The sequence below is a fragment of the Coturnix japonica genome, chromosome 18 (genome assembly GCF_054131305.1).
Source record: "Coturnix japonica strain WE chromosome 18, WE-NBRP24, whole genome shotgun sequence".
Lineage (NCBI taxonomy): Eukaryota > Metazoa > Chordata > Aves > Galliformes > Phasianidae > Coturnix > Coturnix japonica.
Window position 1 is genome coordinate 1,885,322 of NC_140680.1, and position 15,850 is coordinate 1,901,171.

The 15,850-nt window shown below is 47.2% G+C and overlaps 1 long non-coding RNA gene across 2 annotated transcripts; it reads left to right on the plus strand.

Annotated features, from left to right (window-relative positions):
• Positions 1-658: 658 nt before the first annotated feature.
• Positions 659-7,416, plus strand: LOC107320031 (uncharacterized). Of its 2 annotated transcripts, XR_014935395.1 has the most exons (5): positions 660-1,050; positions 4,268-4,426; positions 4,551-5,819; positions 6,047-6,164; positions 6,550-7,416. It is a non-coding gene; the product is annotated as an uncharacterized LOC107320031 (long non-coding RNA). The 2 variants fall into 2 exon arrangements; XR_001558115.3 differs by having other exon boundaries at positions 659-1,050; positions 4,268-5,819.
• The last annotated feature ends 8,434 nt before the right edge of the window (positions 7,417-15,850 follow it).

Below are 15,850 nucleotides of genomic sequence, written 5' to 3' on the forward strand. Positions count from 1 at the left end.
TTTGGTTTCTCTCCCATGAAGTGCTGCTGGGCAGATTGCAGCAGCAGCTCCATGGAGATCTTCAGGGCACTGTGAGCGTGAGGAGAGCAGGAAGTTCCAAACCATGCAGTGTGTCTGAGCCAACAGCTTCAGCCTCCTGCAGGGCACCAGGAAGGGCAGCAGAGCAGCACGTGCATCAGACCACACACTGCTGTGAGTGCTGTAAGACACAACTATGCTTATGCCATGCCCTGTGTGTCTGTAAGCATGGCACAGCTGGAAGTGTGCAGGTTGAGCAGAGTGAGAGTGGCATGGGCTGTGAATCCTTGTGCTGCAGGTGGTGAGCTGGGGAGAGCCCATATGGAGGAAGGTATTTCTCTGCTGTCACACCTTTGGGTAGTTTCATTGTTCTCCCTGTTGTGTGGGTGCTGCGTGGCACACACCAGCAGTGCTGCTCAGACACTGCATGGCTGCTCTGTGCTCCTGCAGCTGGGAAGCTGGGTGCTACTGCTCCTTTAGTTTTAGGCTTTCAAAACCCTCCCTGACGCTACCTGAATGATATTGCTCGACTTTTTATACTAAAGGCACTTTAATTAAACCCCCGTCACGAAAACAATTAGACCAAATTTGCCGTACTTAACTAGTCAATAATTTAGTAGTTGGATCTCATTAATAGACTTCTCCCTGTGAGTGCTGTGAGGGTGCAGCGCTGCCAGCTGTGTGCCTCAGGAATCAATCACAGATCAATACCTTCCTTCAGCCACCCTTTCTTTCTCCTGGAATGGTGAAACTGCAAAATTTAAAAATAAGTAATGCCAACCAGCACTGCCAGGTTTGGTGCTTTGGGCATTCACTGCTAACATCCATCCTGTGGCTGGGGAGACTTCAAGGCAATGATTTGCTGAAGGAGTGCTTACAGTTCAGATTTTCTGAGTAGAGAAGGAAATAATTTGATGTTCTGTTCCTGTTTTGCAGGGTGATCTCACAGAAAGGCAGAGCATCAGTTCTGCTCAGGTTTGCTGTGTGCTGGGAGCTTTTCCTCAGTCATCAATAGAAGAAGATGTAAAGAAGGTAAGTTTATCCACTCCTTGAATTTCTTCCTAGAATTACACTGCAAGTGTTTTCAAACCACCCCATTGTTCAGACTTAAAACAAATTAGGTGTTTTTAGTTTGGGTTCCTTCCATTTTCCGACTGCTGAAAGAATATTTGACCTTTTCTTTTGTCTACAGAGAACACGCAGAACAAAAATGGCTTTAGTTTTATTATGGTAATAGCCATGTTTTAACTTCCTTTTAAATCGCGGTGTGTATGTCTGTATCAGTTCCTGTAATTTATTCTTATTCCTGATTTCCCCTAGGCATTGGAACAGTTTTTCTTTCTAACGTTCCATTGCATGAGCTGATGCTGTGGTAATAATCTGCAGCTTTATAGCACCTTTGCACTGAAATAGTCACAAATACCCAACGTGGATTTATGTCACATTGCCCATTTTTCTCCAGCAGTGTTGGATGTTTTTGGCAGCTCAGTGTATTTCCAATGGCACCAGACTATCTTCTGTGGAACCTCTCTGCACCTCAGCAGTTGTGTCTCTCAGTGGGAGTTGTGGGGTGCATGGGCGCTGCCTGGGGAGCTCTGGGGCTCTGGGTGTGCATGAACGGGTTAGAACAAAATAATCACAGCTGCTGTCAGAATGAGCAAGAGAAGTTGCTCTGTTGGTGTTTAGATGAGGGTTTTTTTGCCTCCCCATCAACTTCCATCTTGTTTCTGATGAGGAAAGGCATCTCTTTATGGCTGCTTCACACAGCACTTTCACAGTTGGGTTCATGGAACCTGCGTGTGCAGAACTCTAACCCACACTTCCCATTGAGTGTTTTCAGTTCTCCAATGGAGAAAATCATTGGTATTTAGAGGTCTACTTGGAAGTCCACAGTCCAGGTGTGACTTTAATTATTTGTGGGCACCGAGTGGTGAGTACTTGTAAAGGTTTTATTTTATTTACTTTTATTTTAATGTGTCCTTTGCAGTGTCTTGCCTTCTCTCACTGTGACAAGAGCCGTGATCCAAGAGCTGTAGATGGAAATGTAGTTCAAACCACAGCATGACCATTCAGTTGTCTGCTTATTTGTGCAAGTTGTATGATCTTTTTGCTGTTGCTTGAAAATAAAACAACAGCACAAAGAAAGCAAAAGTAGGCACCTCTGCTATTGTAAGCGAAGACAGTGAGCAACAGCACCTGTCTTTCAGGCTGCAGGCAGCACACAGAGAGCAGACGGAAAATCTCCACCATGGTATTGCTCAGTGCTGTGTTAGAAATCCATTAAAAACCTCGGCTGTGTTTGCAGAGCTCTGGAAAACAAAAATACAAACGAGCTGTGTGCCTGGAATGCACGCACAGGCTTCTGCTCTACCTCTAATGTTTCTCTCCCTGTAGCAACAGTTGTGTGTATGTGTTTCATTTCTTTTAAGCTGTTAGATGGGGACTCTGTAGTGGCTTGGCCACAGTGTATTTAAGAAATCCATTTTGCCCACAAGTAATAAATGTCAATGCAAATAGATCTTATTTAAAGGTAGAAAAGATATGTCACGTGAATGACAAGGCTCAGTAAGGGTTCTCCTCCCTTCCATGTGCCTGGATTACTTCTTACCTTCCTGCGCCTGGTTTGCATCCTTCTTAAAGGTGTAATCACACAGGTGTTGTTTTTCTCTCAGCCGGCCTGGCTGGATAGAAGTAGTCGCAATGATCTCTGCTGGAGTTAAACACTCCAAATGGTAAAGCTAGAGCAATTTTAAGGTTGCATGATAAAGGAGCAATTCTAGCAATACAGTTCTGTTATGTAGATGTGCTGTTTACCCATTGCCTCTGAAACGTTGCAGCATTTCAGTCATTTTCACTTCTTGATTTCTTTCCCTTGACTTGGATGTATATGGAGTGGAAAGTAAAGAAAGGCTGTAATGTGGTGTTTGTTATTGGAGCTCGGCTCCATTTAGCGATGTTTAACTGAAAAATGTTATGTTCCGACTGCAGAGAAGTGGAAGCTGTCAGCTCTCTGTAGGGCAGCAGGGCAGGCTGTGCTGTGCCTTGCAGCATCCCTGCTTGTGGGCCAGGAGTGGGAACACGTGCACTGCCTTCACCAAACTCAAGCAACGTACTTCTTCATGTCATTGAACCTCTTGCTTTAAACTTACAAGGTTCGTGAAGGTGTGGGGTACCTTACAGACACCATGTGTGCTCTATGTGCCCTGGTTACAGTCCCAGCCACTCAGCAGGTCTGCACTGGGCGGAACTCCCAGCGCTGTGCTCTGTGGGATGCCCAGGGCAGGGCTGCTCCCAGGCACAAAGGCCCAACCCCTCTGGGATGAAGCTCTGACCCAAGGCTGGTCTGACAGAGCAGCTTTTAAAGTGAAGGTTTAGAGATGTAATAGGTAGGCAACTGTTCTGCATTTCGAGTGCATCATTGTGCTTTAAGTAGTGCAAATTTAGCTCCTTTAAGCCTGACCTCCTGGGGCTGAGATTTAAGTGTTTGAACTTTAGTTGAAAGGAATATATTGATTAGGCTTTGATTTAGTCATTGCTTGCTGGAAAGATGCTGGATAATGACTTCTATCCGCCCATTTGGATTTTTATTCATTGAATGGATTCCCTTCTCCTTCCCCCTTTCTTCCTCAACACTTTTCTGCCTTCAAGTCTGCAGTGCTTTAAGGAGAAATAAATGAAGAAACAGTTGTCACACTGTGAACATAATTGATTCAATAAACAACATTTTTAAGTCCCCTGGGGCGAACCTCAGCATCCTCACTTACGTCAATTAGTGCTTTATTCTGCTAAGTGAAGCACCTCTCCTTGAGATGGATAGGCCAAGGCAGTCAGCTCATTGTCTTCCAAGAGAAGCCATGAAAGATGGACTGGTTGCTGTAGACAGAAAATACCTCCTTCATTTGTTATGGACATAGGAAAGCTTCCTTTCACGGCCTATTTGTTAAAGCTAATTGTCTTTCTTCTTGGTTTTGTTTTGGTTTTTATTCTCTCTAAATGGCTCCAGTTGAGGCATCTTTTCCTTATGCTGCAGCGAATAGAGAACAGCCCGGATTAAGCCTTAGCCCCTCTCAGTTGCAGCTGACCTCCAGGCTTGCTTGTGTCTGCAAGATCTGAGCAAACTGGAGTGGTGTGGCTGGCAAATGGGTACTATTCAGCATGCAGAGCAAAGGTGTGGGCGAGGAGGGATGCTTTAGGTTTTCTTCTATACAGTGACGGTGTTTTCTTCCTTCTGCTTTTCCACCAAATGCAGAGCTGCTTGTTTTGCACTACTGAAGCTCACATTTGAATCCAAATCACAATTGAGGAGAGCCTTGCTGCAGAACACCACGTGTGGCCCTGGCATGAGAAGAGTGCTCAACAACAGCAAGACTTACCATCCTGGGATGGCTGCTCTGTGGGAAGCAGTTCAGTACGTTCAAATGGGGATGGTGAGAAGCACCTGGGGCTGAACTGCTCTGCACTGCAGCGAACCAGCACCCCAAAAGGTGCTTTAGTAACAGTTTATTGTTTCATAGATCTTCTTCCCTTCACAGATCTGTCCTTGAGAGGAAATGTTCACTCTGTGCTCCTCTGATGGTGTCTGTGACTTTGTTCAGTATTGCTTTCCTGCATCGTAGACTTAGTGACGAGTAGAGCTTCAATCTTTGCAGACCCAACCACTTGCAAAGAATATGAGCGATGGCATTTCCCTTTTAAGGAGGAGCGCATCAAGGTGCAAGGAGCAGTGGCTTGGTCCCAGTAAAGCAGCAGCAGAACTGGAACACAGTGTGTGACATAACTGAGTGCCATGGGTTCACTGTGCCTGGGAACAACGTGGGAGCTGCAAAGAGTCCTTTGTCCTCTCTGGTGTTGGAAATATCCTCAATAATTTTTGGTCAGGACGGTATCTCTGATAAAAAGCAGTTTTTATTAAGCGATTGCAAGGGCGGGCGCCCTGATGGCAGAAGCACACCTATGGACATGATGTTACAGTTTTTATACCTTGTCTCCCATACATTTTCCCCTCCTGTTTCCCCTTTGATTGGGTATTCCAGGTTACACTTGTAAATTCCCGCGTTATCTTGTGTTAGTCAGTTGCCATCCCTCTGGTTTTGTTGATTTCCTTCAAAGCTTCTTTCATTCTGTCCCAGAGACCGTCGTTAAACAAAAAGCCTGGGGGGGGGAGGTGATTCCAGTCCTTCCCATATCTCTTCAGGCACATCCTTAGGTATGGCATGACTTGTAGGTTTTACAGTGTATACAACAAAACACTAAAACATACATTGTTGCTAGTTTAGGTATATTAACAGGCATATTGTTAATTATTTTAACTTCTCCTCTTTGGATCCTTTATTACTCAGGTCTTATTTGTCCAGCACCAAAAATCAGTAGTTCTATTTCAGACAGCTGGACAGACAGGAGCTGCAGTCTTTGTACCTATGACTTCTACCTAATAACTACAAATTGCTTCACTTATATAATGAGACCTTGAAATAAAATATTCTTATCTTATTCTAAATGCAGAAACAACATTTGATTCCCACACTGGTTCCTCTCTGAGAAGTCAGTAGTGTCTGGTGCCATCCAGGCAGCAGGTAACCTGCAGGGAGCAAGTATGGGAGCAAGAAATGCTTTTTGTCTTTAGGGTGTTACTGTGTGCTGCGGGGTTCCTCTTTCTGATGTGCAAAGTACTGAAGTTGTGTGTAAAGTCGCCATTTATCTGTACTTTTGTTCAGGATGTTAATGTAACTGAGAGGCTTCCTTAGGAGCTGTGTTGTTGACTGCCCTGTTTGAGCCGTGCTGAATGCAGCATCCATCTACAGGTGAGGAAAACTGTCCAGAATTTGTGATGCTTATTGCACTTTGTTCTTTGTGCAGCTGTACAAATAATGGCTTTTTGTCCGTTAGGTATAGCATGCAGCTTTTAGGGTGTTTTCAAGAAAAATAACCATCTACTGCAATGTTAAGCTTAATACCCCTGAGCTTCTGGACAGTGTATTAAGATAACTTTTGCGTCCTGTCTTTTGTTCTCTCATTTAATACACTGCAGTGTGGCTGTCTTAGCAAAATAAGACATTGCTTCTATCTGAAGATTTCCTGCTGGAAAATGATTTCTTCAGGGTGACTTGTGGAACAAACTCTATAACCACGCAGTAGTTTTAGAGCAGGTATGTTTCGTTCTGCCGGGTGCAGGGGGGGGGATAACTCCTTCCTGGCCTGCACACGGAAAGCAGGTAAACCTAGAGGGAAGAAGTGACCACTCCTTGTGCTGTGAATATGCACTACAATTAATTCTAGAAATTCGTTACAATATTCCACACCCATTCTATGCCCTAAATTCCACGCCTAACTAATGACCCCATCTCATTCCCATTGTTCCTGCTCAACTACTCTTACAATTTTAATAATATAACAGAATAGCCCTTTATTCAAGGGTTCTTCCACGGAGGGGAGGTTTGCTCAGCTCTGTGTATGCCCTCAGAACAAGAGCAAATGGCTGCCTGTTGTCTCCTAATAAATGTTCTTCTAAAACCAATGTTCTCTGCTTTGCAGGAGAAAACGTCTCAGTGATGTTTCCTGGGAACAACATATCTTCATCACCATCAGAACTCTATGGCCGTTATCTGATCTTCATTGGTACCATTTTACTGAGGAGGTCAGAATTTGACATGTGGAGGTGGAGGGGAAAAAGAGAAGACTAGACTGGAAATACTGACTGTGAAATTACAGAGGAAACAAATGTAAGCTTGGGAATGGCATCTCCTCGTGAATTTGTGCTACTGTCTTTAGAGACTGCAAGTCTGACTGCAGAATGCAGAGTACCATTGCACAAGCAGCCCTTGCTGCCATGAGGAGCCTCATGACTCTCCAGCCCATTGCTGCCTTTCCCAGGAGGCACAAGCACAGCCCATGCGCTGCTCACTGCTGTGAGATGGACTTCACTGCACCAAAGCAAAGGTCGACCTCAGCAGTGCAGTGGGGTTGTTGCTCAAGTCAGACTTGATTGTTATTTCAGCCCTGATTGTGGTGTTTGGTTGTTGTGCTCCCACCAGTGTAATTATACCCAATTGTAAAGGCATGCCTCAGTACAAGCTTTAAATTATGTATTTCTGAGTTTTTCAGGAAGTGTTTCTCTCTTGCTGTGTCTGAGCAGAGGAAGGAGGCTGCAGGGGATCAGTGAGGTGCAGGAGTGCCCAACAGAGAGCATCTCCTTTGCATTTCTGCCTCCTGTGAAACACATAATAGTTGAGGAAAAATAGAGAAGTTGAGAAAATCAGTCTTTGATCCCCCATTAGAAAGTCACCTTCTCAGATATCAGCTCTGGTCACTGGAGGATTTGTACTGTGTGCTGAATGGCAGCTGAAGTTCAGTTCTCCATTTACAGAACATTACAGAAACGCTTTGTTGGAAATATCCTCAATAAATTTTGGTCAGGACGGTATCTCTGATAAAAAGCAGTTTTTATTCGCGATTGCAATGGCGGGCGCCCTGATTGCAGAAGCGCACCTATGAACGTGTTGTTACAGTTTTTATACTTTTTCTCCCATATGTTTTCCCCTCCTGTTTCCCCTTTGATTGGGTATTCCAGGTTACAGTTTTACTCGAGATTTGCATTACATTCCGACATTTGTTGATTCCCGCGTTATCTTGTGATAGTCAGTCGCCATCCCGCTGGTTTTGTTTCCAACGTGTCTCGGTACCCTTATTGATATGTTGATTTCCTTAAAAGCTTCTTTCATTCTGTCCCAGACGCCTTTGTTAAACAAAAAGCCTGGGGGGGGTGATTCCAGTTCTTCCCATATCTCTCCAGGCCCATCCTTAGGTATGGCATGACTTGTAGGTTTTACAGTGTATACAACAAAAACGTTGAATCATATATTATTGCTAGTTTATACGGTTATATTGTTCTTTTAACTTATCCTCTTTGGATCTTTTATCACTCAGGTCCTATTTGTCCAGCACCAAAAGTAGTTTTATTTCAGATAGCTGGACAGACAGGAGCTGCGGTCTTTATAACTATGATTTTTACCTAATAACTATAAATTTCTTCACTTATATATTCATATTTTGTTCTAAATGCAGAAACAACATTTGATTCCCACAGCTTCTATGTCTGTCCAATACCTCACATGTTGTTTGCTGTCTTCCAGGTTTCTTTCTGCTGTACTGCATGAGACTAACATGATTCCTTTCTGAAAATCTTAGGTAGCATTAACTCTGGGTGTGATGAGGTATTCCCACAGCGCTGTGTTCATTAGTACTCTCATTGTCAGGAGACCTATGAGCTCAGTGTAGCTGAGCTGAGCAGGAATGGGCTGCCTAACAATGAATGGAACAAGAACGGTAAGAAATATGGAAGCAAAATGTTCTGCCTCCGTCCTTGCAGCTGCTTGCTGCCTCCTGCCATGGCTGGGGCTCCGTGTTCAACTCTGTTTACTGCAGCCACTCATAGATGCCCACAGACTGCACTGTGGCCACTGGCTGAGGCCTGGGGGATGCTTTGTGAGTGCTGCAGAAAGCCTGCAAGTTTTCCAACCCTTCTGTGCTTTGACATATGCACAGCCCTGTGCATCCAGAAAGATGACACATTTTGTTACACAGAGAAATGGAACAGTTGGCGGAGGAAAATAATTTCACTAGGAACAGGTTTCTGCTGTAGATATTTAATTGCAACACTGCTGGTGTCAGAGTTTGATCGGTAGCTTTGATTTGCTATTGGAAACAGAACCCACAGTGTGTTGCAGCTGCCAGCTGTGGTGCTTGTGTGGGGCTAAGACATGGCTATGCTGGAGGCTGCTGCCTGGCCCTGTCTGCTTCTGGAAAGTGATTTCTAACCCTGAGATGAGGTGGCCCGTGGGTGCAGCCCCACTCCTGCAGGGAACCCTCAGCCCTCCCTGCTGCAGCCACTCCTGCACAGCTCAGTACTCACTGTGTGCCCTGCAGTGCTGTGTCTGTGCTCCCCCCGGAGCTGGCAGCCCTGAGTACACTCTGCTGTTAAACTCTGCTAAACTCTGCTGCTCTAAACCTGCTGATTTAAAACTGCTCATTCGCAGTTATCGAGCGTGTTATTATATTTTGCTGTTTATTTCTTGTTTTGTGAATACTGTTCCGTGTTTGGCTCACCAATGATAGTGACATTTCCTTAAGAGTGGCGAGATTCAGAGCACTTTGCTATCCACCAGAGCAGCTGAGGGCCCTGGTGAGCTGTGTGTGCCATTCCCTCAGCAGCAGGGAGAGCTGGGCCTGGGGAATGGAAGCTCAGTGCTAAGGCAGGCTGTGGGGAGCAGCCAGCACCCACTGGGGTGTGCTCAGTGCCCATCAGTGTGCATTCAGCACCTGGTGCATCCCCACCAAAGTCATTGTGCCAAACTATATGAGAGCTTTGTTTGTTTTTCCCCATGAACAAATACTTGCCTTCCTACAGCCCAGAAGAACTTGATTGGCTGGGAGCCAAGAGCAGCAGACACAGGGAAGCAGCAAGCAGACAGGAGAGCAATTAAACACGGAACACTCCAAATCCATCTAGTGCCATTACGCTGTATTTTGCATTAGCTGAAGAAACAAAGTGCCCAGATTCAAATGGACTCTGTGGTGTGGTACTGATGTTTTGTGCTCTTTAGAAAAAAAGTTTTATTAGTGCTGAATGCATAGAGGACAGTATTGTCTTTTCCAGAAAGAAAAAGTTCAATTATATTTAGTATTTAGAAGGAGGTAAAGAATATATACAATGCAGTCCCTGCAGAGATCGAACAATGGTGTTTGCTCCTACGGTCCCTTTGGAGCATCTGGTGCAAAGGGCACTGCACTGGGAGGAGGATGTGGTTCAAAGTGCCACCTTGAAAAGACATGTTTGGCTGCCTTGTAAGCAGAATATGCTGTGAACATTTCTGACATTTGGAGGGGCAGCACTGTAATCACAGGTCACTGGCATCTCTTGGAGGGAAGGGGCAGCGAATGCCCTGCTTTTTGTTATCTTCCAAATGCCAGGAATATGAAACACAAATGGTCTCAATGTCAGGTGCTGGCTCCACCCTGTGCAGAAATTGCAGCTTACCCTCAGGGGTGCATGCCCCTCACACCAGGGATGTGTGACACACTTTGTTCCAGTGGGCACAGCTCAGCCCAGCTGTGCAGCTTACCTTGCTCACATTCACATCACCCGCACCCATCTCTGCTGTGTGCTCCGTGCTGGCAGTATGACAGAGCTCTTTTCTCAGCAGCACATTCTCCAGTTCCTCTACAGAGTTCCTCCAGACCCATTTCTCACTCACTTGTGCTTTGGTTCTAATCTGTTTTAATCATCAGTGTCTTCAGCCAAAGCAGGCTGGGCTCCCTTTAGCCGTCCTCTGTTACAAAAGGCAGAGCAGCCGATGCGGTGCTGGGGCTCAGTGTACTTTTCCCATTCACCCCCCTCAGAAAGCCTTGCAATACAATTAATCTGCCTTGATTGATTCATTCTCATTACCAGCCCTGAATTATTTGCAGAGGTAAATGACAGGTCTTTATTTTCTCATAGAGCTTTATCTTTTCGCAAAAAGCATCCAACAAACTTGCTAATGGAAAAGCTTTTAACCTTCCACGGCCACAGGCGATCTTTGCCCATTCCTGTTGCCATGAGACACACGAAGCTTTGAGCACCACAGTGAGCTCCCACTGCCCCCACTGAGGGAATGGGCACATCGATGGGCAGCACGAGGTGATGGGCACAGCGTGGGGAGGAACTGCTTTCTTCAAGAACTGAAAAGAACTGAAAAAGCAAAACTGTGCCCCCACTTTGGAGGCAGGGATGCACAACTGTGTGTGGCCTCACTGCCCTGGCGGGGCTGCATGGAGCCGTCAGCAGGATGGGCTCTGGGAATTTCTCCACCAAAAGAGTGGTCAGAGGTGGCACAGCTGCCCTTGGAGTGGGGAATCGCTGTCACAAAGGCATCAATGAAGAGCGCAGATGTGGCACTGGGGCACGTGGTCAGTGGGCGCAGTGGGGTGTGCTGGGGTTGGGCTTGGGGATACGAGAGGTCTTTTCCAACATTAATGATTCTATGCTTATATCTGGCAGTTCTGCCTCGGCTCTGTGGAGGAGGAACCAGTTGGTGTTGGAGGGTCCCCAGGTGCTGGTCTGGCTCTGGGCACAGCTGTGGTACTGCTGTGTCCATCCTGGCTGCTCCATGCAGGTCTACCTGGAGCACTGGAGGGGTGGGACAAAGTTTAAGCATAAGTTACAACAATCCCCACCTACTGCATTTTATTCTGTCCTTCACTCCCAGGGTGACAATTTGTCCTGCAACGATGGAACAGATGGGGGGGAAATATTAGGAAAATTAGATCAAGCTGTGGTGTAATGCCACGAGATGACTCAGTTCGATTATGGTGTAGCCTTACAAAAACAGGACGTTGGACAGAACGTACTTTATAGGAGAAGTGGTTTTTTTATACTGTTATTCCTTTCTAAAAGCTGAACAAACGCTTCCTGATCCGTGGCTGAGTGGCACGGGGCTCCTTCCTGTGGTGCTGCCAGCAGGCAGGCGCCCCATGGGAGCAGTGCCACATCCCCGCCTTCCACTGCCTGCTGTCAGCTGGATACCTCCTAAGGGTCAGTGAGAGCCACAGGCACCGTCCCAGCCCTGCTGCCCCAGTTCAGCCCTCTGTTGCCTTTCTGAGCACTTGGTGAGAAAGATGCAACTCTTAGAAAGAAGAGAAAAAGCTTCTGCAAATATTTATGCACAGAAAATCGATCAACCTGTAATGAATCTCATTATATAAAGCAATGTTTGAGTGCTACAGCTCCTGCCTCTGGCTCCACCAGGGAGTGTCTGGTGTTGGGCACAGCAGGAGGAGGCACTGCCACACAGGTGTGGGGTAGGGGGATGGTGGTGCTGCTGGGGCTGTGATGGAAGCACTTGGGGTTGTGATGGAAGCACCTGGGGCCCTGCTGGGGCTTTATTGAATTCCATTAGCACTAACAGGATGCAGATGTTGCTGCTCTTAGGACTGGTTTGGCCCCAGCAGTGGCTGCAGCCCCCAGCTATGACCGCAGGTAGTAGCTCTGGAGGGGCTGGGTGGGGGGGGAGGGCAGGGGAGCAGAGTGAAGTGAAGCAGGGCCCTATGTGTATAGTCTGGGTCTCCTGCAGTGCTGTGTGTGCCCAGTCAGCAGTGCTGCTGGTATGAGGTGCACAGGAGGTGATGCTGTGGAGCAGGAGTTACTCCAGGCTGACACAAATCAAGGTTTTGTATCAGCTTATCAGCAGGCTTCCCTTCCTTTTCTTCCTGTCTTCAGCTTTTCACCTCTTTACACCTCAGGAAGGATGTCTTAAATACGACAGACCAGGCAGCAAGATGTTGTGTGAGGGCTGTGGAGGTTCTGAGTTGCTGTGCCACAAAGAAAACAAAGTGCTGGAATAAATCTTATTAACAAGTAACTGTAATGCACTTTGTTCTGAGAGTGTGGTATAGTTCTGCTACCTGTGAGCTGTGAGGGCACAGCATGGCTCAGTGCGGACATTGCAGGGCCCGTGGGTTGTTCTTCACCAGGAGGAAACCCAAAGGAAGCAGTGACAGCAATTATAATTAATAATGCAGTCTGAGGAGAGCTCTGCTACCAGAGGGGCTCTTCCTGTGTGCCAGCTGAGCATCTAGTAGAAAGAACTGCAGTTGTATTCGAAAGCACAAAGGCTTTCAAACAACTGCTGAATGCAAAAATCTGTGGGTTTCCATCAGTTATTCACATTTCTCTTTAGTCTTTGGTTTGATCGAGTGTGGTTATGGTTGTAGTATGAACTGCTGCCTGCCAGTGGCTTCTTGTTCATGGTGAGAGCAGTGAGGTCGTGGCCCTGGGGGGCACTGTGGGGCTGGGGGAGCTTGGAGTCCATTTTGGGCTCTAAGGTGATCCTGAGCCCATTGCTCACATGCAGCACATCCTTCCTCTCTGCTGGTTGCCTTCCTGCTGGGTGATGCTGTTACCTGGGAGGTTCTGTGCTGCACAGTGACCTACTTACAGCACTTTGTGAGGCACTGGGAGCACGGCCAGAGTGCCACAGCAGGCTTGTTTTCCCAAAGCTGTGCCACTGCTGTAGTGCAGGAGGAGCAGGGCCATGGGGTGCAGTGCTGGGGGGGATGGCCTGGGGCAAGCTGAGGAATTGTTGGTCCTTTATAGAAATGTGGGAGTGTATGAAAAAGCCGCTGCCTGCTCTGTAAGATCCACTCTGTGCAGTGCTGGAGGACAGAATACAGTTGCACACAGAAGATTGCTGCGTTACGGAGCCTTCTGTTGTGTTAGTGGTGCTGGTGGAGTTTGGGGATGGGGGAAAGGCAATGTGGGTATCCCCATTTCTCACGAGCAGTGGGTTGCTGGGGAGGCATTTTCACTTCTGCTTTTGCTTTTCTTTGCTATGGAAATCTGTTCCAAGACCTGCTGGAGGGACTGGGATCTCCCTGTGAGTTTTGTTGGGAGATGCTGCAGCTCTTTGCAGAGGGAGGTGCTGATGTCAATGTGGCTCTTCCAGCTCAGAGACCTGGAGGCACCCACACCTCCACTGCTCCCCATATCTGTGGAGATCCACACGGCCCTGCTTGGTGCTCCACAGCTGTTGTAAACCACCTGAAGTGCAGTGTGCAGGGCTTAGGCTCAGCACTCACACCTTTTGTGTCTTGCTATTTTCCTTTAAAAGTGAGGCGGGAGTTACACCAAATGCTGCAATTAATCCGAGCTGTTTTCTGTAGCCATCTTCGAGTGCTGCCGGAACACAAATTAGCGGTGGCTGAGGGCTGTGGTTCCAATTAGAGCACCTCCTGCTCAGGCTTCCAGGCTGCAGGTAATTCACAGCAAGTATTCGCATGCTGCAGTGTGATGGGAGGAAAGGAGGTCAGCGTGCACCTGAAATATGCCTGTTATTAGCTGCACTTCTCGGTGTTTCTGCAAAGCACAATTTAGGAACATTTTTTTCCTGAATTGCACCATCTGGAGGAAGAAAAAAATCAGTGCCGTGCTTACATGAGATCTGGTGCCTCTCACTGCTGTTTCTGCACACACGTTCTGCTGCTTCACCATGCACAGCTGTGGCTGTGGTGCAGCAGAAGTGGTCAGGTGATGCATGGTGTGTTCTGCTGCCATGCACTGCATGCTCACAGAGCTCAGCACACAGTCATGCCAGTGTCCTGCCAGCTAGAGATGCTGAGGGGAAAATCTGATTTACTTCTGTCTTCATTTATAGGCTTATGTTTCTTTTTGCCATAGACTTCGTGCTGGTAACTGCAGCAGGTGAAGGCAGCAATAGAGCTGTAGACATGCATTAGTGTTGAAGCTGAAAACAAACAACCGCAAATCCAGCCTGTGGTTGTAGCAGTGAAACACCGTGGTGCTGGCTCCTGCTGGCAGCTGCATACCCTGCTGGTGCTGCAGCATCCCCAGAATCACAGACCCTGTACAGGGCTGGGGGTCCCTGCAGTGCTCTGCAGATGGGCTCTGTGAGGTGCCCAGTGCCTCTCTTTCCTGTGTGTTCTCCAGCAGCTGCTGACTTGTTGATAGGCTACTCATGGCCATGCGTCTGTCTGAGCTGCAGGAGGCCATGAGTTTTGCCAGGCTACGCCAAATACCTCTTCTAGATGTCACTGAAATAACACTTCTGCTCCATTGCTTGGGATCTCAGCTTTGCTGGAATTGTGGATAAACCAAAGGAGGACAAAATGAGGATATGAAAACAGGCCCAGCTGGGTTGGGTCTGCATTGCGCTGGCAGAGCTGTGAGCCTGCAACCTGCTGCCCTGTGACCCCCTGGAGGCACCTCTCTGAGCTGCTGAGTCTGTGAGGAAATGCATCTTAGATTTGGACTTGCTCCTTAATGTTGCTATAGCTGAGGGCCTAGGAGATCATGAATTAAACAGCAATCCTGTCTTCATTTGTCCATTTCCCTCCATAAAGTTCCTTCTTGATGCCCCATGACTGTGTCTGTGCCCATAGGAGCATCTTTGCAGGGCAGCTCTGCAGCTGGGTTCACTCCCAGCAGTGCTGTGTGGGTTCTGCTGCATGCAGCTCCCTGCAGTGGCTGTGGGGTCATTGCCATCAGTTAGTACTGAGCCCTCTGCAGTTACCAGGGGGAGAATGGAATGTGATTGCTGAATCATAGTGAAATTTTGCAGATCTAAGATCAATCATGATGTCATCTTTCTCTGCTGAATCTGCTCTTTATTAAAAATAATAACAAACTTGGAGATGGAGCACTAATACAGCAATGCCTTGTTTTGACACTTTTGACAGTGTTTAATGAAATGCTGTCAGTGGTTATTTAATAGCTCTTAATTCAGCAACGTTTTCCAGCAGAACAGGTCTGGTGTAAACTTTCTCTGTGTGTTTGCAATTAGTGGTGCTGGCACAGAGGCACGGATCGTCTTTTAGTGCTCAGGCATATGGAAGTGGAGCTGTGAAATGTGAGCACTTTGTCAGCATCGGGCGCTGAGCAAAGAGGAAATGTTCACTTCCTTCAGAGATGAACCAAAATCAAATGCTGATGTTTTGTGCCCATTAAGTGAACATAAAGCACTGATTGGAACAGGGCAACACAACTAAGAGCAAGTCTGTCTGCTTTGTGATGTACCCCATGCCTTGACAGCTCTGGGTCAGCTTCTGCACAGGTTGGTCTTTGCTTATTGCTGTGCATGGGGACAGGAGGCACCAGCCCCAGCCAGTGCCAGAGGGAGGGCACATACAGGCAGTTATTTTTGTTTTTGTAATTCTTTTTGTTCTGTTCTGGTTCTCATGTGTGTGCTGGGCTGTGTGCTGTGGGCTGAGCAGGCAGTGGTTCTGGGGGTCCTGGCTTTGTGTGCTGTACCTGGTGTGGGGACACAGCCCTGGTGTGAGGGGC